The 25,196-nt window shown below is 45.7% G+C and overlaps 1 long non-coding RNA gene across 1 annotated transcript in view; it reads right to left on the bottom strand.

The window, feature by feature from the left end:
* Positions 1-16,741: 16,741 nt before the first annotated feature.
* LOC146857292 (uncharacterized) overlaps positions 16,742-25,196 on the bottom strand; it is a 94,995-nt gene continuing 86,540 nt past the window's right edge. Inside the window, exons 3-4 of the long non-coding RNA XR_014979563.1 lie at positions 17,188-17,368; positions 16,742-17,091 (exon numbers count right to left, since the gene is read on the bottom strand). This is a non-coding gene — a long non-coding RNA (uncharacterized LOC146857292). The remainder of the gene's footprint in view (positions 17,092-17,187; positions 17,369-25,196) is intronic.

Here is a 25,196-nt window from a genome sequence, read left to right as displayed (position 1 = left end):
TGTCTGATGAAACAGAAGGCCCTTTTGGCCTGTGAAGTTGTGCCAAGAACTATTCACCCCCTGCGGCGAAGTTCACTGCGTCGCATGACTCAGCCCCACGCCAACTCTGGGTGTGACGGTTTCAGACACCCTGGCTCACAATTCCCCATCTATTTGCTGCTCTTACCTAGCTGCCGTCCTTCTAGCACGGTGTGTAGCTGAACAACTGTGTCCAACATCTATGGGACTGCAGCCCACTTGCTGGGTGACCACTCCCATAACCCACCTGCCTGCATTGGCTATAGGGCGAGAAGGGATGTCCTTAACATTTGAGCAGCCCCTTTAGCTTTCAAAATCATGACGCACAGGAATGTTCATAACTAGAAGTATGTGACAATGAGCAAGGCTGCCCTACAGCACTTACCCTGCATTCCTTATGGGGATTTTTCCCGCTCAGCTCCCTCTGTGGTGAAACCCCCTAGGAACACCCGCTTCGAGAATCTGTCTGATTTGCACAATGCGCACTGTCTGCAATAGTAGCCCATTGTGCTTGACACCTTATTACCCCATTTATTGGGACGGCAGCACACTATGTTGGCTGACCGCGTCACACCAAGCATGACTAATCTAGCTGACCGTGCGGGACTTTTGAGCTTGAACACAGGAACAGGTCACTTAGTAAAGTGACCTGTCACTTAGTAAAGTGACTTAGGGAAGTAAGTGCACTGGGGTGCACTTACTTCCCCCCGTTGACCAGACAATTGCACAGACCTCTTTGGGAGCTAACCCTGGTGAACGCCTTATTGTTGTGAAATCTGGTTTGACACTGTATGTATTATGCCCGCTATTGGCGACACCTCACCCTTTCATGTCGGGACAACTTCTGCAGTGCACCTCGTTTGGGTCACAGATGCCAATACCTGCTAACCTTTTCTGACCCTGGAGGCTTAAACTCGTAGAAGTTTCGGAATCCCAGATTCCCAGTTTCATGTTAGCTGCAGTACACTTTCAGTGGATCCGCTGGGAGATACCACCAACCGCATTGGTCATGAGAACATTAAGAAGCACCCAATTTTCACCTGGGCGTACCTCGAAATGATACTGGCTTTGCATAGCTGTAAGGCCAGAGACACACATCTTAAACCGGATTACTGGTTTTTGCCGGGGAACAACCTTTACAACGCAACTTTTACAACGCACTACCTTTACAACGCATTTTTTACAACGCATAATCCATTACAACGCATGCCATTACAACGCATGACACTACAACGCATTTTTAAAAACTACCTTTACAACGCATTCCATTACAACGCATACTACCATTACAACGCATACCATTACAACGCATAATATTACACTACACTATCCAACACTTACCCTACTGTTGCACCCCCTGGAGTTAGAATAGTAATTTTTACCCCTATACTATCCAACACTTACCCTACTGATGCACCCCCTGGAGTTAGAATAGTAATTTTTACCCCTATACTATCCAACACTTACCCTACTGTTGCACCCCCTGGAGTTAGAATAGTAATTTTTACCCCTATACTATCCAACACTTACCCTACTGATGCACCCCCTGGAGTTAGAATAGTAATTTTTACCCCTATACTATCCAACACTTACCCTACTGATGCACCCCTGGAGTTAGAATAGTAATTTTTACCCCTATACTATCCAACACTTACCCTACTGATGCACCCCCTGGAGTTAGAATAGTAATTTTTACCCTATACTATCCAACACTTACCCTACTGATGCACCCCCTGGAGTTAGAATAGTAATTTTTACCCGTATACTATCCAACACTTACCCTACTGTTGCACCCCCTGGAGTTAGAATAGTAATTTTTACCCCTATACTATCCAACACTTACCCTACTGATGCACCCCCTGGAGTTAGAATAGTAATTTTTACCCCTATACTATCCAACACTTACCCTACTGATGCACCCCCTGGAGTTAGAATAGTAATGTTTACCCCTATACTATCCAACACTTACCCTACTGATGCACCCCCTGGAGTTAGAATAGTAATTTTTACCCCTATACTATCCAACACTTAGCCTACTGATGCACCCCCTGGAGTTAGAATAGTAATTTTTACCCCTATACTATCCAACACTTACCCTACTGATGCACCCCCTGGAGTTAGAATAGTAATTTTTACCCCTATACTATCCAACACTTACCCTACTGATGCACCCCCTGGAGTTAGAATAGTAATTTTTACCCCTATACTATCCAACACTTACCCTACTGTTGCACCCCCTGGAGTTAGAATAGTAATTTTTACCCCTATACTATCCAACACTTACCCTACTGTTGCACCCCCTGGAGTTAGAATAGTAATTTTTACCCCTATACTATCTAATACTTACCTTAAATGTAATTTAATATAATGCGTTGTAATGGTATGCGTTGTAAAGGTAGTATGCGTTGTAATGGCAATGCGTTGTAAAGGTATTTTTTAAAAATGCGTTGTAGTATCATGCGTTGTAATGTCATGCGTTGTAATGGATTATGCGTTGTAAAAAATGCGTTGTAAGTGCATGCGTTGTAAAAGTGTGCGTTGTAACGTCATACATCCGTTTTTGCCACTTGGCACCCTTCAGGTTGCAGCTCTATGTTTGTGAGTGCGCGTGCCCCCAGGGCACAATGTCACTGAACAGCCGGTGTCTGTTACCCACTCGCTGTTACTTATCTATCTCCGACTGCCCTTACTTGGATTGAAGGAAAGCTGGATGCTTCCTAAGGACTGTAGAATTAATGCTCCAACCTAGTTTGACCCCAAAACTTAGGGAAAACCCAAGTAGTACTCATGCCCTTCATGGTGCATCTACCCCAGCGTTGACCATCGATATATTTGGGACACTGGTAGCAGGAGATGCCCCTTCCAATCTCAGGTTCTAGCCCATAGAAGGATAACCCACGGGGCAGGCAAGCCTGTGGGAACCAGAGGGGAACATTCTGTGCAACTACCTGCCTTTTCCTGAATCAAGGTGATGCCAAGGTCAGTAATACCCTGTCACTATTTGGCTCTAATGCAGTGTTTACCAAACTTTTTATGCACCGCAGCACACTTGATAGATGAAAACTACCACCACCCGCCTGCTGCCCTGGCTAAAGCGTGGGTGAATATGTCTTACTGAAGAGAACTGAAACCTGCCCATGGTTGCAGAGGGATGCCCACCCAGAGTACATGGTACCTGTCTCTATATGGTGCCAACAGATGTTCCTCATAAAGGCCCTTGTGCCGAATTGCCCAATGCAGCTCAGCATTTTGTAGCGCCTCTCGTTGCGTTGTAATTTCCAGAATAAGTGTAGAATTATACTTCCCATCTTTGGGCTGGTAACCGGTGGCAAAGGCAGACAGACCCTGGGCATAAGATTAGTTTCCTAGAGTAAAACAATAATTATACCGCACCATGACCACAGGCAGTGAGTGCGCCCCCTGAGACATCCCCCAGTTCTGTGTGACACAAACCCTGACGCGCCGTGTGCCAGTTGTGTGTATCATTCTAGGGTGACTAAGGCCTAATGTCCCAGGTTGATCCCCGTATGAGGGTACAGACTGATGATTAAGCGCTGCGCCAGCCAATATCACTAGAGTCAGTGCAACCATTGCAAGGTGACATGCCGAGGTAAGCCCACCCAGAATTCGCCTGCCAATGCGAGAGGACCAAGCATTCATCGCTTCTTAAGCCCTCACTGTCGATGGTAGGCACGCCCCGCGTATGAGACCACTCTACATGGGCAACGGTTGTCTCTCACAAGGACTGTGTTACCTCAGCCTCAGTCCTCTGGCAGCACAGTGCCCCACAGGCTCCCTCCTGTTTGCGCGGTCAATGCAATGTGGCATGGCTGACCCGTACGCTGCCGTTTCGTGCTAGGCTTAGTGTGCTGCCGGCTTGTGTTTTGCGGCATCTGTCATTGCATCCGGATATATACTACAAAGCCACACTACACCTACAACACGCCAGTACCATTGGCTTTAACCATGCTTGTTAGTTGTATAAGATCATTGAAGCCACAATTCTGGCTTGGCATCGTAGCATACTGAAATTCTTTCATTCTGACATAGTGAGACTGTCACCTTTATGTGTTGAACATTGCATTAAATGTCTCCCTTCAATGAATAGCAAGCTCAACCGCAAATAGGACCACAACACCACCAATCAACGGAAATCAACCATAGCCCCCTGTAAAACAGGTAAATGTGTGTAAAACCCAGCCATAGCCAAACTAAACCATAGAAGCAGTTTATCTGGGGAATTGTAGAGACGTAACTGATTCTAGACAACCTGTCCCTTCTATCTGAAACTCGATAATCATTAACAGAATGCCAAGTGACTTAAAAAGAAGCATATCAACTGTACTGCTCCACGTGGTGCAAAGGCTCTTGCTATAAGAAGGGACTCAAATATGGTGCTTTCTTTACCTGCCTTCACATAATCTGCAGTCATGTGACCTTAGCTTGATAACATTAACAGGATGCCAAGTGACTTAAAAAGAGGCATATCAACTGTAACAAGCTTCACGTGGTGCAAAGGCTCTTGCTGTAAGAGGGAACCTCCAATAAGGTGCTTTCTTTACCTGCCTTCACTTCATCTGCAGTCATTTGACCTTGGCTTGTGGCTATGGCATTCAGACTGGCCATCGGCACACCGCGCATTTACTAGATCTTCCGCTCCCTGAAACCCTGACCGATCTGCCATTCATAGCGTTATTCTAACGCGCATTGAGAATTACATATTAATTACACAAATGTAACGTGTATGTAAATGCAAAGGTATTGAAATGCTATACATGAGCGCCATCTCTTCGCAGATGCTGCTATACACCAACCGCAGACATCCAGCTGCAGCACACGCAGTGTGTGTCCTGTACAGCGCAGCACAAAGCATGTGTGATTAACTTGTACAACCACCGACATTTGCTTCTGGTTGAGTTACACCTTTACGACAATGAGCTGACCATTGCATTGTGAATCCACAAAGTGTCGCTGGGCTATAACCTTTTGACCGGATGTATGACGTTACAACGCACACTTTTACAACGCATGCACTTACAACGCATTTTTTACAACGCATAATCCATTACAACGCATGACATTACAACGCATGACACTACAACGCATTTTTAAAAAATACCTTTACAACGCATTGCCATTACAACGCATACTACCTTTACAACGCATACCATTACAACGCATTATATTAAATTACATTTAAGGTAAGTATTAGATAGTATAGGGGTAAAAATTACTATTCTAACTCCAGGGGGTGCATCAGTAGGGTAAGTGTTGGATAGTATAGGGGTAAAAATTACTATTCTAACTCCAGGGGGTGCATCAGTAGGGTAAGTGTTGGATAGTATAGGGGTAAAAATTACTATTCTAACTCCAGGGGGTGCATCAGTAGGGTAAGTGTTGGATAGTATAGGGGTAAAAATTACTATTCTAACTCCAGGGGGTGCAACAGTAGGGTAAGTGTTGGATAGTATAGGGGTAAAAATTACTATTCTAACTCCAGGGGGTGCATCAGTAGGGTAAGTGTTGGATAGTATAGGGGTAAAAATTACTATTCTAACTCCAGGGGGTGCATCAGTAAGGTAAGTGTTGGATAGTATAGGGGTAAAAATTACTATTCTAACTCCAGGGGGTGCATCAGTAGGGTAAGTGTTGGATAGTATAGGGGTACAAATTACTATTCTAACTCCAGGGGGTGCATCAGTAGGGTAAGTGTTGGATAGTATAGGGGTAAAAATTACTATTCTAACTCCAGGGGGTGCATCAGTAGGGTAAGTGTTGGATAGTATAGGGGTAAAAATTACTATTCTAACTCCAGGGGGTGCATCAGTAGGGTAAGTGTTGGATAGTATAGGGGTAAAAATTACTATTCTAACTCCAGGGGGTGCATCAGTAGGGTAAGTGTTGGATAGTATAGGGGTAAAAATTACTATTCTAACTCCAGGGGGTGCATCAGTAGGGTAAGTGTTGGATAGTATAGGGGTAAAAATTACTATTCTAACTCCAGGGGGTGCATCAGTAGGGTAAGTGTTGGATAGTATAGGGGTAAAAATGACTATTCTAACTCCAGGGGGTGCATCAGTAGGGTAAGTGTTGGATAGTATAGGGGTCAAAATTACTATTCTAACTCCAGGGGGTGCAACAGTAGGGTAAGTGTTGGATAGTGTAGTGTAATATTATGCGTTGTAATGGTATGCGTTGTAATGGTAGTATGCGTTGTAATGGAATGCGTTGTAAAGGTAGTTTTTAAAAATGCGTTGTAGTGTCATGCGTTGTAATGTCATGCGTTGTAATGGATTATGCGTTGTAAAAAATGCGTTGTAAAGGTAGTGCGTTGTAAAAGTTGCGTTGTAAAGGTTGTTCCCCCTTTTGACCATATACTGCCCATCCCAAATTAAATACACAACTCGCACACTTCCTTATACAAAACAATCATTGTTCTAAGGGCCTCGCTGGAAGTGCGCCTTTTTAAAGAATAGCTGGAGAAACCCCCTTAAATTGTGAACGTTCAAACTTGGGTGAACAACAAAACAGAGGGGCAGTGCCCCCGTTGGCCCAGACACCTCATTGTGTTTTTTACACACTAGCTGGCACATGCATCAACGTAGGCTTTTGCGATTCCTTAATTGCGATTATTAAGAAATCACAATTAAGGAATTGCAAAAGCCTATGCATGTAGGAATCGCTATAAAAATGAGAATCTGCCCGTTTGTGACCGGTTTTTCATTTGATGCATGTGCCTGTAGATCACATATTGGCTACCGGAAAGGAAAAACTACAGAACCGTAAAGAAAGCGGTTATACTGATGCTGCCGTAATAGACGAAGCAAAACTTACACCAGTTCCCCACACTGGCCTCAAATCTTGATTTAGCTGGTCAATGAATGAAGAGACCCAAAACCAAAGTACACAATGCTCCTCATGCCTTAGTACGCCCGGGAGCTGTTCATGCCATCCATTGTGTCATTTTCAAGCCGGACTGAAGTTCAATTTAATAAAGAGGGTCTAGGTCTCACTGAATTGGAGGTCATTATGTTTGGTTTATTTGTTGCTGTGGGCTCTTTCTGAGGTTAGGATCCCTTATGCTCGCTGTTCACAGGAGCTGTGGGGCTGATCACTTACTTAAGCCCACCAATATCTGGGGTGGGGGAGGGGGAGACTGTAAAACATAGAAGTACTTGTGAGCGTCAGTCACAGGCTACACTTAGGCCCAACTGCATGATTACCAAATGTGGTGGGAGCAGGGTCAGAGTGACTTAGGGACTGTGACATGCGTCTTCTGCAAACTGAGATTAGAACGCAATGGGAAACAGCTGGAGCTATATAGTAGATAGTGCTTCCTAGAACCCTCCCTACAACGAGCATTTTTACCACCCGTCCGTGACTCACTTCTGAGCAGGCAGCATGGACCGGACTGAGGGGGCCCTGCTGACTGCCTGCCTCCAGCTACCGGGCACCGGCTCCGTCCCTAAAGGCAACTGAGCCTGGGCTATGCACCTGAATTTAGAAAGGCGCCCAGCACCACTGCTGCCACTTGCAATACACAGAGCCCGCCGCACACCCCACGGTATGCCTACTACTCTCCGGCACGCAGGACCGACTGCCAATGCTTAGCACAGACTCCAAACTTCTCAGATTTCAGCCCGCACACAACGAAAGGCACTCTGCACTTCAACCCACTGAGGAACACCCTTCTATCCAGTGGACGCCGAACACTGCCAATCATCGAAATGTGTCAGCAACAAATAAGGCGGCGTATACAAAATATTACAGCTGCGGGACAGGTCGACCAACTCTTCCAGACACACTTGTGAAACTCAAATCTCAACCCGTTTGATTTGGCAGGCATCGCATGCCGTCAGGGCGCCAGACCTCAGCAGGTCGAAAACAGTGAAGGTCACAGACTCAATTGCAGGGACCCGCGACCAGCACGCAACACAACTCACCCCAAACCCCCCAAGGATGACCGCCACACCGGTTCGAAAGCGACGTGCACACCGCGTGTCCCTCCTGACACACCTGGACCACCAGAGACCCTGCACACTGCCTCTCGTCCCCCAACCGTGCAGGCATGGCTGCCTTGCCAAAGGCCCCTCCCGGCCTCAGACTAAACACTCGAGCACTCGAACATTACTCTCCAGGGGTGGAACTGGCCGGCTCTGCACGTGTGAAGATGCGCTAATTACTCACATGACCGAGCCCGCGACCTACACACAACTCGGCTCGGATGCCCAACTGACTAAAACCAAGCCAGTATTTGTCCACGATCACACAATTTAGAGGAGTGGGAACAGAAACCCTATTATCGGGTCTCGTATGGTCAACAATAACACTAACGCAAAAAAAATCCGACATCAGGGATCAGAGAACCTAGCTAGATGGGAAGGGAGGGGTCTACTTAGTGAGTAAGACGCACCTCAAATAGAGAAAAGAAAATACTTTTCTTGAGTCCCCTCACTCACCAAAGGTTTCCCCTAGGTGACATGCTTCATCATTGGGGCCATCCCTAGCATCTACTGCTTGGGGCGTGCTGCGACTTGCGACAGTTACGTGGGAGCACTATTTAGTGAAGACTATGTGTAGTGCAGTGAGAGGGGAGTGGTGTGGTTTTAAATTAAAAATTACCTAGCTAGTGAGCGTAAATGAGTTTATTCGTGCTCCTAGTTGGTAAAGGATAAAAAGGGGGGTTAATAAAAGGGAGGAATTAGGTAATAATGTGCTAATAGTCCCTAATATTGAAAGCCAACATGTTTCGAGGTTGTCCCCTAAACCTCTTCTTCAGGACCGCATGGGGATCAGCCCCATGTGTACCACTCCGTGCAAAGACCTATAATAAGGTGATAAAGTAAAAAGGAAAAATAAACGCGCACATTAGTGTCAGCGTAAATCTATTACATACGGTTAGATTGAACGCGTAGTATTTAGTAGTTAATCAAAATTTGCCTCATGGTCTGCCGGGGTGGAGGAGCCTAAATAACCTTGACACGGCTTGCCTCCGTCAAATTGACCTATTGGATCCCATCGGCGGACCACATCTTGATGTCGGATCTTTTTTTGCATTATTAGTACCTAGGAGGACGAACCTAGCCATATCCTCCTCTCCCCTTTCCCCTCTCCTTATTTCAACAATAACACTAGACAGGGATATTAATGCGAATCTTAACCAGTTCTGTAGCATGACATCAAAAACACGCGGAGAGTATTGCAGACGTTAATACTTAATTGTAAATTGTGTGCGCACTTTTGTTATCCGTGAAAGCGGTTGGCACAACACCAGCAACCGTGAGTTGGGGTGGGGGATAATGCAAAACATCCCACCCCACACAAGTACAAGGGAGAGCAACGACCTCCAGTGGCACATGAAAATATACGCGTTTAAGTAACAGTTGTGACTGTCGGCGAAAATGGAAGAGAACGCAAACACAGAATTGAGGGAGGCCATCCTCAATGCCGCTCGTCCTGGGCAAGACACGCCCCCACATCAAGAAAAGCCAACAAAGCCAATACCACCCTCACGGGGCGCAGGCTAACCCACGGAAGACCGCCCCGGTATCCCAGAATCCCGTTGGGCCCAGGCACACCCAGGCCGCAGGCCCCCATACATGTCGCTCCCTAACCCTCAAAGAGCCAAGAAAACAGTAAGTCAATGGGGCGGCCGCTGGCACCGGCCCGTCCCCAACTCCCGCAATACAAATCGAAACCACGGCATCCGGGACTGCCTCAACCCCATACAGCAACAACCAAGCGGTCGGTGCCACCGGGTCCCTTAAAGGGGAAACAAGTGGAGGGAGGCTGTTCGGTTCACACACTGGCCCCTCCCGGTCCGCACCAACCGTTCAACCCTGCATGCACCTCCACGCGCCGCCAGCCAACGGATCAGCGTGCATGTCCCCCGGGGAACTAAGAAGACGGCATCAACGCCAACGAGGCCGGCCATCAATTACGGGGACACAAGACCAGATGGCTGAGACAGCCCCCGCACACGCAAAGCATCTCCCAACGCCTCCCCACACGGGCTCGAGAAACTGGCTGCCCGACCAGATGGAGCATTGTTCTGACCCCGTAGGCCACCTTCATGGCACAACACTAACCTCACAATCCGCTGAGAACCCGGACCATGGGTTGAATAGGGCCCCACGATGCAAGAGAACAGTCGCAAAGCCCGCAAAGAGGGCGCTAAGTTGGTCGGAGGCATATATCCTCTCCCCAAGTCCTGGCGCCGAGGAAGGGATACCCCTAGCGCACCGCAACCAGGCTGGGGGGACTCCACCTAGAGTCCCTGCCCCTGATGGGGGCGGGGGGTGTGGGGTGCCCAGGTGACAATAGAATGCTGACCTCTCTAGTGGCCCCCTGCGGGGGCCTCGGTCAGCCACATAGATATCAATAATACACAGGGTCCCACGTTGTTCATGTGGCCTCACCGCTATTGCTGCCGACTTTGACACAGGGAAACCAAGTTTCGAGTCTTGGGTCAACTCCACATCCCGTGATTCGGGGCAAACCACGGACACCCTGCATCCCAATGACAGTAGGAATGTGTCTGGGTGTAACGGCATTGATGCTCATGTGAAGCGCTCCAATACCCGAGTCATAAACCTGCAACAATTAATAAATAAATTAATAAATAAACCCACAGGAAGGGTTCTTACGGTTTGCTACCATAGATTAGAGGTGACCCTTTGCGCGACGCACAATATCATTAAAAAGTGAAAGTTTTAAAGTGAAAGATTTAAACATGAACATGGAAGCATTTTTGTCTTCCGCCCTGACGCCCAGATCACTAGTACACAAGGTGGGCAATCGAATTCACCCATCTAATTGCTTTTATGGAAGATGATTCAAGCGGGTGCATATATAAACCGAGGATGTGGTCCGTTGGCTAGACTGCCGACTTTGGTGCTGGCAACCAGGGTTCGAGCCCGGGTTCGCGTCCAACTCCTGTGATTCTGAGCAAAACACTTAGGGGCATATTATCAAGCCAGGCGATAAAATTATCGCCGCTTTAGCGGCAGAAAACTGTTGCCAAAACGGCGATAATGGGCTTGATAATATGCTCTATGGAATTCCAATTGAAGCTCAGGTTAGATGTCCTTCACATCTAACATGGGCTTCAATTGGAATTCCATAGAGCATATTATCAAGCCCATCATCGCCGTTTTAGCGGCAGTTTTCTGCCGCTAAAGCGGCGATAATTTTATCGCCTGGCTTGATAATATGCCCCTAGATCTCCCCGTGCCTGAATGTGTAATGTAAAAACGGTGCTCAGGTAACGCGCTCCAATACCTAGGGGTCGAGTTCGCGCTATATAAATATGCAACAAGAACTTATAAATTTTAAATAACGGCCGGGAACGCGTGACCCTGTTTTTAAATTTGTTTTCGAGCCCAATGAGCATGAGCGAGCAGCAGTATGCTCTTCGCATTCACTCCAAGGGTGTTGACTGGGTGTAAATAAATATAGTACAAAGTTATGCTCCATCAATAATTGCCGGGGAGCACTGCTGCACACTGAATTACTGGGTGTAAATGAAGGTCGGCTAAGTACAAAGTTATGCTCCATAAGTAGTGGCAGGGGAACACTGTTGTTCGACCGAATTGTTGTGCACGCGGTATTTTGAGCCCAGCAAGTGTGCTGCAGCCTTCAGAGTGGTGTGCTGAGCCGATGTGATGCATCACAACAGCTGCAGAATCTGTACTATATAGTATGAAGTGAAGCGCCATAAATAGTTGCCGGGGAGCACTGTAGTACACGGAATGACCAAATTGTTGTGCAATTGGTATTTGAGCTCCGCATTTCTGGCAAGAGTCCGGATAATTAAAAAATAAAATAAAAATCAGGGCAGGAGTATAGGGTCCATTAGCGAAGGTCCCTCGCCTGCCGCAGTAACCTTATGTCCTGGGTGTACCGAAAGGGATCGTTTCCCCTTGGAGATATTGGCTAGTCCATAAATGAAAGGCAGTGATGTCCCTGTCTATCGCGTCATTGCCTCGCAAATTTAGTCGCAGTACTTTAGCGGGGAAAAAGATGGTGTCGGGAAAAAGCAGTTTATTGTGAGTAACGCATTACACTCCAGGTGTAATTGTGGTGCTGTGGTCTATACCAGGATTAGCTGAATATTAAATAACACAGGGGTGAGCGGTGACCTAGCGGTACACCAGAAGTCAGCTGAGTTAAGACTAAAGAGTATAAAATCTTCGAGCGACAACTGAATTAAACCGGACCACTGAAGCTCGAGATCGCGGTGAGGTCCCTCAACCCATCCAGTAGTTAATGTAAGCCTACGTTGCGGTGCGTGGGGAGAAGTTGGGCGCAGCGGCCAAAGCTTCCTGACCCCAGACTAAGAGGTTCACGATTCGAGCCCTGGTGCCGGCTGCAGGTTAGCCCAGCTCCATGTGACTCGGGGTAATAGCTTACTTAATCTCCCCGACGGCCCCCAGCGCCGGAAAATAACAATAAAAAAAATCACTCTTTGGAGCTGGCTGCGCGCTTTGCAAAAATGCTGGTATGTCATTCCTCGATTCGTTTATGTTTTCAATCAGCATCAATGGACAACCTCGCGATACCACAATGCCAGATAGTGATATTGAATATTGGCCAGGCGGTCACCGTCCTTCAACGGACACCACAAATTTAGAATGAAGAGGGATGCATGAAACCAGGGTGTATGCCAACCCGGGAGGTACGGCCTGATGCAATGTGCAGTGGTGCTGGCATAGAATCATGTTTCTTGCTCACTGGGGTTACCGAGAAGGCGCGTTTTGGGCAGTATAATGTGGGTTGTCTTCCTCCCAGTGTAAGAATTAAGCACAGTGGATTGGGTAGTACAGTCGGCAAATATGAATCAGGCTCACTGATTTTGCAGGGGTGCCTAGCGCTTGAATGGGGCAACAGCAAGGGCAGGCTGAACAGAGAGCAGCAGCAGGCGCATGGGACGACATAGAGAGGGGGGAGCCGCAGGAAGACAGAAGCCTCCCTGGCGGCGTGTCGGAAACAAAAGGTGTATTGGTTTAGTTATGGAAACACACCAACAGGGCGGTGTGTAGAAGGAGGGCCACTCACTCTGGGATGCCTTACGGCTCAGTGAGTACACCTGACAAAAATCGGGGTAGCAAACGGAGACGGCACTCGCAGCCCAGCCCCCGCCAGACGGCAGGGCACTAAAGGGAACTAGCAAGGTAGTGAGTTGGGGCCTACCACCGGGGAAAGGATACCCCCCACATGCAAAGAGGCGTGGAAAACAATAAAGAACAATCTACGAGCTGTCAGGGTGATTTACGACCCTAGGAGATGCAAATGAGCAAAAGACAAACCAGTGATTTATGGCCAAACGATGATTTATGGCTGATGATTTATGATGCCCAGGCAGAATGATTTATGACAACAGAATGATGACAGATTGTGACAGGATGATTTATGACAGCCGATGATTTATGACCCCGATTTATGGCTGATGATTTATGATGATCAGGCAGAGTGATTTATGACAGCGAAATAATGGCCGGTTGCGGCAGAATGATTTATGACACCCGATGAATTATGACCCATGAGTTATGATGTCCTATAGCACCGAGTGATAACTAATTTGTGATCATGTTTGATAATGAATTATGACCCCGGACACCAGAAGGTGTCCAGGGGAATGTACATATATGATGTATGTAATGAGTAATAAAAACTGCGGCCAACAACCACCACAAAAACTGCAATGACTGTTGGCTGTGTTCATAATGCAGATGCACAAGTATGGTACAGTTCCCGGAATAGGCGCAGTGCGGGGGTTAATACACTTAGCGAGGCGATAAAGATTGTCACCCGACATATCCACTTTGTTTACTGTAAACTCTTGCTCAGGTTCCTCTTTTGTAATCTCATCCAACATCAAAACTTCAACATCATCATCATATGAGTCCTCATCCTCTCCTCCATTGGCACCTTATATACAATTTACACTACTATTCCCTTGGAATTTCTTTTGACTACTTACTCTAGAAAAGTGTTGAATTCTGTTACACTAAAAATATTTGGCCTTCGTAGCAGGACAGTTACTTGAAGATGTTATATGTCTAATGCTCCCACATCTATAACACTGTCTTTGTGCTCCTTCATTCCTTTTGCTATACCCTCACTCTTCTTTTATCTATCATCCTTACGTTCTTTATATACTATTTGCACAGATTGGTTGTCATTCCACTTTCTTTGTAACTGCTTCACATAATGCGGTGTCTTCAATACGTTTAGCAATTGCAATGGCCTTATCTAATGATGGATCCTTTAAACGTAACAACTTTTCTTGTACCTTCATATTCTTTGTGCAATCATTTGATTCCTTTTATTATTTGTGCCTCACTTCAACAGTTACAGCTTCCCCTGTTGATTCAGCGCGCCTCAGCAGAATTATGCGCCTCTCACCCAATGCGCTCCTCTCCCACCATTTTAAGTTCATACCCCACCCAGCTTGGAATTCTCCTGCTCCTGACGTCATGCATCCCAATACGGAGCTGTGCACATGTTCCTCTCTGTGCAGGGCACACCGTACTCCAGCCATTGTAATTGCTCCAGTCAGCATTGGCTGGCAACAAAAAATGTGAGCTTGCGCTATAGGTGCCCATGCTCCTCCTATGCGGCACTTAATTTCTCTTAACAACCTGGCTCACTTGGAGTGACCCTTGTGCCGCTACCTCCATTTTCTTCCTTGCCACAAGAATTTTTAAAATGTAAGCTCACGCTACAGGAGCACGCGCTGCTGTCACGCAGCACGTACTCTAAACAGCCTGGCTTGTGCTGAGAGATGCTCGTGCCGTTACCTTGTGCTTCTTCTTTGCGGCAAACCTTTTAAATTGGATGAAATATTTAACAATTTCACCACCTCTTCAGATCGCTCCTACTCCAGGCAACCCACACAGCGGTCGACACTGTCCTCAGAACTTCCCCACAGCAAAACAGCAGTGGTCACACCAACCAGCCCACGCACAAGTACAATTTAGGGTTGGTCTTCCTCATGGGAAAATCCCATCCTTGTCGCCATTGAAAAAGAAGGCAGACTCCAATCTTCTTGATTTCTTTATTTTTCTTAAGAACAAGTGTGCGACCAACCCGGGTAAGCAAGGACAGCAACTGCCAGTCCTACCATCACATATGGCATAGTTAACATTCCTAATAATATGAGATAACTTTGAATAAGCAGAATCATGTTGAATCTAGTTACACTATATAACAGCTATTACTACAACATTTGTAACAAATTATTGATTCCTTCTGTGGTGTTTAGTTAAAATTATAACCTGGTCTTTTTTTGTTTCTTTTGCATCTTTCATTCTAATAACATTTATTTCATGAGAGTGTTTACTCCTTGTCTCTTCTACAAACTTTTCTGAATGTTCAATACTCTTGTCTTAAACTACACCACCCACAGAATTCTTAAAAGAAGCTACTTCCTTTAATTTGATAAATCATCTCCCCGTAACACTTCAACATAAGCTAGAAACATTTCCAGCCAAATCGCCCACCTTATTATTGACTCTCCTGGTGACAATAAAAAGAATGGTGGCTTCTGAATTCCAGCCATGATCAAATAGGTGCAGAGAAGGATAAAAATAATAAACTAAAACAAATAAAAAGTCACCGTTGACAATATGGATGCAGTTTGCAATTTATAAAGTATGCTTGTCACCATTGGTAAGTAACAGCAACATGTTGTATGTAGACAAGGGAACCCAATTAGATAGGTGAGGGACCTTGGGTGCTGGTATTTTATATGAATAGTGGGCCCTCACATGAAGGATAAGGTAAGGGAATTATTATAGAAGTACAATGAGAGCTATAATGTGTTGTCCAGCCGGACAAAATATATTTAATATTCCAAATATACACAAAGAAAACAAAACAATGAAGTGGAAACACAAACCCTGCAACAATTAAAACATGAAAGGAAGCTCAGGCATTTCTTGGTGCTTGAAGGAAATCATGGGATTGCCAAGCATAAATTAAGGAAAACACCTTAGCACAAATAAATAATGCATAAAACAGTGTCAAGGTGTTAAGGAGTCAACGACGTTTCGATCCCATACACAGAGGTACCAGGATCATCATCATGACTTAGTCATATTAGCATGAGATTAGTACCTGTTAAAGTGAGGAGAGAGAGGGGTAGGGGGAGGAGAAGAGAAAAGAGTGGGGGTAACATTAAAGAATTGGAGTAAAAATAAAAATAAAAGATTTGGAGTAAAAATAACCATGAAGCTCATGGGCAGTCATGCAGGCGTAGTGATACTTTTCGGTATTTATCTCAGTGGATGGTAAACAGGTCTATTAAGGAACAGAATAGCTGTGAGTAAATGTGAGTAAAAATTAGAAGAGACGTTTCTAGTTAAGTATGGTGTGATTATAATATTAGCAAGCACATAGGTAAAGCGTTGCGCTAAGAGGTAAAAAAGTGAGACATATCCTTTTTGTAAAGAACAGTGCGTGAAGGAATGCTTACCGCTTGCAAAAAACAGTTGTAGTCCCGCAGGAGACTAAGAAGAACTGTGAAGGCAATCGAATGCCAACTCTAAAGCCTAAAATAGGATAATATGGAAGGTTTAGATGGAGTGTCAGTGTAAAATAAACAATAGCGTGAGGAGTGAAGGTGGGGGTGTGAGCATATGTTTCTATTTTCCACATAATCAGATTCATCCAATAGGATAATTCCTTTTTTGTAACACAAGACAATAATCACAAGCAATTTGAATAGAAGAAGTAATTTTATTGGCATCAGCCACTTTTTCATTTCATTTAGAGAAAAGGAATAGCAGACACACGTTTTGCCTTTCTTGACAATTTAAGCCAGGGCTTTCTCAAGGCTAATTATTGTATTCAGCAATCAACAGATCAGAAGGTGCATATGCATTCAGATTTGCTTCAAAGGACTTATGTCAACATCAAAGGTATTTGTGTCCATGTACTGTCTGTACACTCGAAAACGGTCCCGGGGTAATCCCGTGTAGGGTCGATCCAGCGTGAGGAGTGAAGGGGAAGAATCTTACCATAATCGTGATCCAAAAATAGGGTACAATTTAAATGGCCACAATGGGCAATCTGTGAAGGAAGTCAGAGGAATCAGAATACGGTAATGAGGGCGCTACATGCTCAATACAACGCTCAATACAACGCGCAATAGTCCTTTTGACTTACCAAATTTGTAGAAAGCCGGGCAACAAGTGCCAAATCTCAGCAGCAAGGGTGTTACGACCGATCAAGTAGACCGCGAGTGTCAGAGTGAAGTGATCGCGGTATCCATGTTTTGAAGAAACAGAGTAAGGTATCTTGTGACGGCGGCACGTCGGTCACATGGGGGGTGATAGTGTGCGGTGAGCTGGTGAATGAGAAGAGAAATTAGGCAGCCATATTGTTAGTAAGGAAAAGGGAGTTGAGACAATGAGCTTGTATAGGAACGATACCACAAAATGCCGCAAAGCAGCCATTAAAAATAATCCTGGAATTTTGGCATCGCATACATTTCTGCAACACACATATTGCCATCATACAAGGGCAAAAACTGTCTCCAGTACTTGGCAATACATAGACTGTCATCATATGAGGGCTTAAAACGTTTGTATAAATACACTGACTAGATTTACATACATGTGCCACAATCAGAGTAGTAGAACAATAATAATTCCTAAGAACATGAATCGCATAAAAACTGTTTCTGAACGCTATGGGAATAGAAGATAATGGAGCTAGTCAAGACTAGAAAAGACAGAGGCATATGGCAATTGTGCCTCTTAATAGTGATGCGCTTTGCGTAGGTGAAGCAGAGCAGTTTTTGAACTGCTAACTCGACTTTGCCATTTAAACTAATGACAAATTTCAGACCATCCCTTTTTTTTATATATATATAAGTCAGCCCTAAGACAGGATGCTATATATTAAAAATCAGAACATGCACTTTATGTGTTCTTACAGTAAAAATAACCAACATGTTTTTTGCTGTAGATAGGCTAGTTGCCCCATTGGCAAGTACAGGGTTACAGCTGACAACTGTGCTAACATCTGAATGTAACTTCTAACATTGGTACTTCAATGTAACAAAAGAATTGTTAAATTTAACTCGACTTAATGCCCAAGTCAAATTTAATGAAAATGCTAATTTAGAAAGTTGTAACTATGTTACCCATGTTTTACAGTGACTGTTTAGGGTTGCTGGCCACGAGACAGCTTTCTTCTCTCCAGGGGAGATGGTTCAGCGATTCACAAGAAGGAACACAAAAGGGGCCTGCCATTTGAAGAGGTGTTACCTCTGCACACCATGAAGGCCACACAGGGTGCAAGCCTGTAAGGCAGGCTTTAAAAGGGAATCCACCTTTAAAAGACAAAATATGGACACACACGAGAGGAGTTGCTAGTTTATTCTGGTAGACAGGATGGTGTTGGGGACAGAGAGAAGGAAATCGTTGCCAAATAAGTTGTTCTGTGGGCCCCAACTAGCCACACTTCTAGGGCAGGCTACCAAGCTCCACACATGGAGAGAGAGGGTCTGTCATCTTGAGAGTGGGCAGAAAAGTTCACTCTGAGATAGCTAGATGCCACACTTTGCAGGAAGTTGTCATCAGGTGGGATGGGATCTGGTATCCCATTGGCTAGTGGACACTGCATCCCCAAAGAAAGGTTGTGGGCATGAAAGTGGCACCACTGGCACCCAGACCGCAGATTACATCTGCACTGGAGAGAGGACGGAAGATGGAATGCCCTGCTGTTCCCTGGACCTGGCACAGACAGACTGCATTAACGAATGGACTGCAGCTTAGGCTCCTAGGGCTAGCAAAAAGAGAAGTTTGACTTTGGTGCCCTGCTTGAAGAAAAGTTATCCTCGAGCCCCAGACAAAAGAGGTAAACTCCAAGAGTCATTTGGCTGACTTCCTGCTACAGCTCCAGGGCCATGAAAGATGAGGAAGCCTGCCTTGGTAAGTTTGTAGCCACAAGTGTTGCTGACTGGCAAAGTGCAGCTGGGAGATGGAATCTTGATGCAAAAGTTGCATCCGAGTCTCCTGGACCTTGGAGATTCATTGGAGTATTGTTTGGTTGCCCAGGATGGACACTAGCCTCAGTGAAAGAGAACTGCTGATTGTGCTGTAACTGGACACTAGTGGGCCTCTGGCAACTGGTTTTTGGCTGGGCTTAAAGTGGACTTTGAGAGACATCATCCTCTGTTCCCCCCACCTAGTTCGTGAACCAAGGGTGGCCCCAGGAAGCACCCAATCAACCGGATCAGCATTCACAGCATCCTTCAGCAACTTCAGCTTCCTACATCTCTTGCAACAGGACTACTCCATTGATGCATATTGCGGTTCACCCATAGAACCTGGAACAGGAGTGAAAACTGCTTTGACTGCAAGATAATTGTCCTGCCAACCCTCATTGGCCCTTGTGACTCTCTCCCTACCGGAGTTGGTCACCCAAAGCAGGACAGAGTGATCCAATAGATTTAATTTGTTTTGGTGTCTGAAAAGTCATAAAAATAAGTGCTATTTTATAAAATGGTATCAAATTTCCTGTGTGTTGTGCTTTTTTCTTATTCAACAGTGTGTTACTTCTAAATACTTTACATTTTCTGTTTTGACAAAGCCTGACTGCTCAAAGCCACAGCTACCCAAGGTTGAGCTATGGTACTGCAAACAAACCTGACTGGGCCCAAGATGGGTTTGTGAGTTTATTGTGAGTTTATTACATGGTGAGTTCAAACAGACACACCATATGATAAAACGCTTTTCTCACACCTGTCACCACACTTTGCATTAAATGTTTATAGTCTGGGGTGTTTGGCAGTTGACCTGCTACGAATAGTGACTTGTTAGAACTGGGGGCTGATGTATCAAAGGGCTTTACCCATTCTTTGTCTGTGAATAATGTCATAGTACATATTAGCCAAGGATCTAAAGAACCAGCCATTTCACCAATCAATGAAAGAATTAAATAGTGCCAAAATATCAAATATGATTTTAATAGTCCCAGATTCTCTACAGTTTCTATAATTCTTAGATCAAACCTAAACCATGCTTAGAAACCCTGAACCTTTAATCAAAGCACCCAAAACTGGAAGAAACAAAAGGAAGAAGAAACAATATTGTAGGGATATCACTAAACAACCAGACTCAAATAAAATAATCTTAGACCAATCTTTCTTTCTGCTAACTTATATAACAAAGTTACATTGTGTTGGCCCCTTCAGCAAGAAATAAAATTGACTCATTCTCTCTCATTTTCCTTTCTTTGAATTACATTTTGATTTATAGTTGTATAAGTGTTCATCGGTTCTTATACGCCGTACCGTTTCCTTTTCACTGGGTTTTTATCAAGAATTATAGGTTTATACCTCAAAGAGGGCAGCCTAAAAATACAATAAAGAAATAAACATATAGACTTGCGACTCAGGAGGTCTTGGGAGTGTTCAGGTAGAACAATGAGACTGTACTATGACATTCTATACCCAGGGGCTCCCAAGTTGGTCTCAGACCTGCCCGTGGTCCTCGCACAACATGGATACTAGAGAACCTGGGAGACAGTGAAATGCGTAATTTGCTCTTTTCTTGCTAGTCACCTGTCAAAACACCATTTACACTTAGCAAGGAATACTTGAGACACATGGCCAGAGAGTGCAGAAAGGGGTCCACAAAGTTAAAGCGTGTAGCGCTTGGATCACTTGCACAGCATGTATGAGGCCCTTGTGGCGAACAAACAGACAGCATGAGGATCTTAACGTACAGAGACAGTGTGAGGAGTTTGAGGCATAATGAAAGATATTGAAAGGAACTTAAGGTACATTAACAGACTGTAGGAATGAAGGAAGTGACCCAATTAGGGCCACCTGGGACACTCGCACCACCTCTCAGCCTTCCATACAAATGAAGAGTCGGTCAGACAGTAGAGAATACAAACCAAGTATGTTTTATTCAGGATACACTTGAGTGGAGTCCAGTCTGACCAGTCTTCTTGGATTGCTGCAGAGGGAATGGGCCCGATTCACAGAACTAACTTAAGACAAAATCCTAAACTTACTACCATTTTGGTATTCACAGAAGGCACTTACTCATTTCGGTATTCACAGAAGTTAGGAGTCCTAACTTTAGGACTCCTAAATGCCTTCTGTGAATACCGAAAGTCTTAAAGTTAGGATTTTTCTCAGTTTAGGAGTCCTAAAGTTAGGAGTCCTAACTGTACTACTCCTAAACTGAGAAAAATCCTAACTTTAAGACTTTCGGTAATCACAGAAGGCATTTAGGAGTCCTAAAGTTAGGAGTCCTAACTTCTGTGAATACCGAAATGAGTAAGTGCTTTCTGTGAATACCAAAATGAGTAAGTGCCTTCTGTGAATACCAAAATGGTAGTAAGTTTAGGATTTTGTCTTAAGTTAGTTCTGTGAATCGGGCCCATTTACTTTGGCAAGCATGGTAATACAATATGTACAGTTTCAGAGTCAATGAAGACACGCCCCAACTGGAAATTTCCAGTTGGTAGCTGGTGAACAAAGGAGATACAGAAGAATGGGTTTTAATCCTGAGACCGGGCACATCCTATGTCAACTCCAAGGTCACTCTGCCTGCACCCGCCGCTCTAAGGGTGGGAACAGGCTTATCTAGTGAGAGAGGTGTGTACAGACAAGGACAGTGCATTCATTAGTAAAGTGAAGCTCAACCTTGGAGAAACGAAGACTATCGCAGCTGCTTTCAGCTGGGGCAGAGAGAGAGAGAGACAGAAGTTAGTCTTGATCATGGTTCAAAATGGCCGCTGTAAATAAAATGGTGCTGGGAATGCTAACTTAAGACATGCAATGCATAGACAAACATTTTTACTCCAACAGGAATCATGAGCAATAAGCAACAAGTTCACAGAAGGGATGCTTAAATTAAAATATCCATTGGCAATCACTTCCATCTGCATTCCAGACCGTCATTTTTCTCACACTATGCCACTCTGGACATAGGCCTACTATATGCAAATCATTCTTGCTCCAGCTGCAACAGAAACAGTCCAACCTTAACTGCCGGGCCAGGTCACTACCACACAGGAACGTAAACAACCCCAGACCGGTTTTGACCTACGTACGTTGTGCCGGTGAGATGTAGCCTGAGTCCTGTGGCACAGTGAGCAGGAAAAGCATCACTGGGGATACCCTTCAGACCTAGGGCATCTACTACAACAAACAACATGGTAATGGTAGAAATGCTTCAGTTAATGTCAGCTACTGACAATCTCTTAAGGTTGTATTCCAGACCAGCATTCCAGTCAAAGGAGACCTAACCTGGCAGTCAGGGCTGGATTGTTTTTATTGGAGCAAGACCAAGGCTGAGCTGAATATGACTGGTTCATCTCTGCGGTGGTATCATGGACAAACAAATGATTAACTTGATTGCTGCCCAGAGTAATTATCAGTGTCTGTTATTAATTTGATCAATCCACCCATCACATTTTTGTTTTCCTCAGTGTGATGTACTAAGTGTCACAGGTGTACCCAGATATGGATCCTGGGCTCACTCAACCACTGACCTCAAGCACCCTGCTAACTAGGTTCATGTAGGTTGAATCCAGTCTGGGGTTGCATGTGTCTGGAGTTGCTTGTGCTGCCATTGAGGGGGAGCCTGACAGTTTAAGCTGCACTGTTATTATTGGAGCATGACCAAGGCTGGTTTCCACATGGCTGGTCTCTGCTTGAAGTAGCATGGCGGCCAAAAAAGGATGCACTGGAATGTGGCCCACAGTAATGGCCAAGTGGCTGAGATGAATTCATGCAATCCACTCATCACTTTTCTGTTTTTCTCTGTTAGAATATTGAATCACATGGATAGATGCCGTGAGTCACAGAGGTAGTGCAATAATCGTGGGGCACGGAAACAGACAGTGTTAGGACCTTGACACTTGTGGAGAGATAGTCCAAAAAGCTTGGAGCACATCAGAAGGCAGGATGAGCAGCATCTGGCCCAGGGACTGCTAGTATGATGAGCTCAAGCTACAGAGACAGTGTGAGGACCATGAGGTATATGGGAAGACTGCCCAGGACTCCGCAGGCACACGCCGGGAGCACTTTAAGATCGAATATTTTTAAAATCAATGTGATATTTCTGTGTATCTGTTTTTAAAACAAACTAAGCCTACCACAAACAGCTGAGAGCGCTCCTTAGTGCCGGCTGCAACGATTCCTTGACGCCATTCCGGCGAGACTCTAGGCCACGCCCACTTCCAGGCCACGCCCCCTCAGGCAGCATATTTAAGCGCCAAACCGAGCGCCGCACTCAGAACTGCCCAGGACTCCGCAGGCACACGCCGGGAGCACTTTAAGATCGAATATTTTTAAAATCAATGTGATATTTCTGTGTATCTGTTTTTAAAACAAACTAAGCCTACCACAAACAGCTGAGAGCGCTCCTTAGCGCCGGCTGCAACGATTCCTTGATGCCATTCCGGCGAGACTCTAGGCCACGCCCACTTCCAGGCCACGCCCCCCCCAGGCAGCATATTTAAGCGCCAAACCGAGCGCCGCACTCAGAACTGCCCAGGACTCCGCAGGCACACGCCGGGAGCACTTTAAGATCGAATATTTTTAAAATCAATGTGATATTTCTGTGTATCTGTTTTTAAAACAAACTAAGCCTACCACAAACAGCTGAGAGCGCTCCTTAGCGCCGGCTGCAATGATTCCTTGACGCCATTCCGGCGAGACTCTAGGCCACGCCCACTTCCAGGCCACGCCCCCTCAGGCAGCATATTTAAGCGCCGAACCGAGCGCCGCACTCAGAACTGCCCAGGACTCCGCAGGCACACGCCGGGGGCACTTTAAGATCGAATATTTTTAAAATCAATGTGATATTTCTGTGTATCTGTTTTTAAAACAAACTAAGCCTACCACAAACAGCTGAGAGCGCTCCTTAGCGCCGGCTGCAACGATTCCTTGACGCCATTCCGGCGAGACTCTAGGCCACGCCCACTTCCAGGCCACGCCCCCTCAGGCAGCATATTTAAGCGCCAAACCGAGCGCCGCACTCAGAACTGCCCAGGACTCCGCAGGCACACGCCGGGAGCACTTTAAGATCGAATATTTTTAAAATCAATGTGATATTTCTGTGTATCTGTTTTTAAAACAAACTAAGCCTACCACAAACAGCTGAGAGCGCTCCTTAGCACCGGCTGCAACGATTCCTTGACGCCATTCCGGCGAGACTCTAGGCCACGCCCACTTCCAGGCCACGCCCCCTCAGGCAGCATATTTAAGCGCCAAACCGAGCGCCGCACTCAGAACTGCCCAGGACTCCGCAGGCACACGCCGGGAGCACTTTAAGATCGAATATTTTTAAAATCAATGTGATATTTCTGTGTATCTGTTTTTAAAACAAACTAAGCCTACCACAAACAGCTGAGAGCGCTCCTTAGCGCCGGCTGCAATGATTCCTTGACGCCATTCCGGCGAGACTCTAGGCCACGCCCACTTCCAGGCCACGCCCCCTCAGGCAGCATATTTAAGCGCCGAACCGAGCGCCGCACTCAGAACTGCCCAGGACTCCGCAGGCACACGCCGGGAGCACTTTAAGATCGAATATTTTTAAAATCAATGTGATATTTCTGTGTATCTGTTTTTAAAACAAACTAAGCCTACCACAAACAGCTGAGAGCGCTCCTTAGCGCCGGCTGCAACGATTCCTTGACGCCATTCCGGCGAGACTCTAGGCCACGCCCACTTCCAGGCCACGCCCCCTCAGGCAGCATATTTAAGCGCCAAACCGAGCGCCGCACTCAGAACTGCCCAGGACTCCGCAGGCACACGCCGGGAGCACTTTAAGATCGAATATTTTTAAAATCAATGTGATATTTCTGTGTATCTGTTTTTAAAACAAACTAAGCCTACCACAAACAGCTGAGAGCGCTCCTTAGCGCCGGCTGCAATGATTCCTTGACGCCATTCCGGCGAGACTCTAGGCCACGCCCACTTCCAGGCCACGCCCCCTCAGGCAGCATATTTAAGCGCCGAACCGAGCGCCGCACTCAGAACTGCCCAGGACTCCGCAGGCACACGCCGGGAGCACTTTAAGATCGAATATTTTTAAAATCAATGTGATATTTCTGTGTATCTGTTTTTAAAACAAACTAAGCCTACCACAAACAGCTGAGAGCGCTCCTTAGCGCCGGCTGCAACGATTCCTTGACGCCATTCC

Source organism: Triturus cristatus, chromosome 3_2, assembly GCF_964204655.1.
Source record: "Triturus cristatus chromosome 3_2, aTriCri1.1, whole genome shotgun sequence".
NCBI classification, from domain to species: domain Eukaryota; kingdom Metazoa; phylum Chordata; class Amphibia; order Caudata; family Salamandridae; genus Triturus; species Triturus cristatus.
The sequence above is the reverse complement of the archived record's forward strand: the minus strand, read 5'-3'. Positions and strand labels throughout refer to the sequence as shown.